The sequence below is a fragment of the Galeopterus variegatus genome, unplaced genomic scaffold (assembly GCF_000696425.1).
Source record: "Galeopterus variegatus unplaced genomic scaffold, G_variegatus-3.0.2 Scaffold16642, whole genome shotgun sequence".
NCBI lineage: Eukaryota > Metazoa > Chordata > Mammalia > Dermoptera > Cynocephalidae > Galeopterus > Galeopterus variegatus.
This window is the reverse complement of record NW_007742753.1, coordinates 14,379-15,998: the sequence shown is the minus strand read 5'-3', so window position 1 is coordinate 15,998 and position 1,620 is coordinate 14,379. Positions and strand designations below refer to the sequence as shown.

Genomic DNA, 1,620 nt, shown 5'->3' with positions numbered 1-1,620 from the left:
TTTCATTTTAAATAAGTGACTCTGAATCTATACTGTATATTTACTTGAGGAATCTTTATTTGTTGTAATTGCAAACATTTTTCCAAAATGGCTTTTCTGCACTTAAGAGTTTACATATTTTGCTGTATGCTTGGATTTGGTTTTAGTAATTTGCCTTACTAGAATTAGAATGGATTGGGAACATAGGAACATGAAGTAAACTTCCAGTGAAGCTGATAATCTACAGAAAGCATTGTAGGGGTGTGGGTTTTAAAAGATTGAGAAACATAAAAGGTTAAAGTTGATAAATGTCATTGGCCTTCGACAGTTAAACATGACATTTCAACTGCAAGGGTGCAGCAGCACATCTTCATCTTCAGCAGAATGGATTAAATTCATTATTCAGAATTTTAGAAACAAAGATTGTGTATCAGTTTTCAAATTTCGCATCTTCCTACTTACAGTGCTAGGGTAGTAAATGAGTATTTTCAACTCCTGTCTGCACTCTGATATTATCTTGTTGATACTGGACAGAATACAGCCTCCTCCACCACCTGTCTTGTTGTTGTTGTTTTTTGAGGAACGGCATAATCCTTTATCTTCAGCTCAAATCACATTAGGCTTCTTAGGGATGTATCAGCCTTTTTTGTACAATGCTTTAGAGTCTCTTAAGACAGGAGGTATTTGTTAGAGTCCCAGTACCAAGCTCATGTTGCAAGGCTGGTTGTGGGTGGGTTTTTAAAGCAGCAGAGTAACCTGGATCCCTTTTTCTTCTCTCTAGGCTAGATACTACTGAAGAATGATCCTGTTCAACCTCTTGGTTGCCTCTACTGAATTATTCCCCTGTTAAATGGTGAAAGAACTGATAATTTTTTAAATCCTATCAAAAACAGTAAGAGAATATGTGAATGAACTATGATCAAACCTAAAAACCATTGCCACTGCCGTTAATAAAACTTGCCATTTCAACCAAATCCCAACATTCCCCAATGGTAAGGATGTTCAGAGAACCTGTTCTAGATTGTGCTTACCCAAGTCTTAGAGCTTCGGGCTAGGGGAGGAAAATGTATTAGGCTAAATCCAAACTCCTTGGGCATGTAAAGGAGCCTCAGAACCTGCTTTGTGACTTCTTCACTCCAGTTCATGGGACTCTCCACTACTGTCCCTGCTGCTGCCATCATTCTGTGAAGCTTTCAAGAGCTCAACACTGCCCANCAATGGTAAGGATGTTCAGAGAACCCGTTCTAGATTGTGCTTACCCAAGTCTTAGAGCTTCGGGCTAGGGGAGGAAAATGTGTTAGGCTAAATCCAAACTCCTTGGGCCTGTAAAGGAGCCTCAGAATCTGCTTTGTGACTTCTTCACTCCAGTTCATGGGACTCCCCACTACTATCCCTGCTGCTGCCATCATTCTGTGAAGCTTTCAAGAGCTCAACACTGCCCAGGGCTACCACCAGTCCTCTCTAGTCCAGAGGTGAAGTTAGATCTTCCCAACTCTCTTTGAGGTTTGGGGCACGAAAACTGTGTGCGTGGCGGAGGGGCGGGGGGGTTGCTCCTTATCCATTGAGACCTGAGGACTTGGCTTCCAGGAGTCAGCCCTCTAGTTAGATGTGCCCTCTGACCAGTGGTCTTCATCCTTTCTC

The 1,620-nt window shown here is 41.8% G+C and overlaps 1 long non-coding RNA gene across 1 annotated transcript in view; it reads left to right on the top strand.

The window, feature by feature from the left end:
- LOC103582532 overlaps positions 1–953 on the top strand; it is a 5,623-nt gene extending 4,670 nt beyond the window's left edge. Inside the window, exon 2 of the long non-coding RNA XR_549764.1 lies at positions 761–953. This is a non-coding gene — a long non-coding RNA (uncharacterized LOC103582532). The remainder of the gene's footprint in view (positions 1–760) is intronic.
- The last annotated feature ends 667 nt before the right edge of the window (positions 954–1,620 follow it).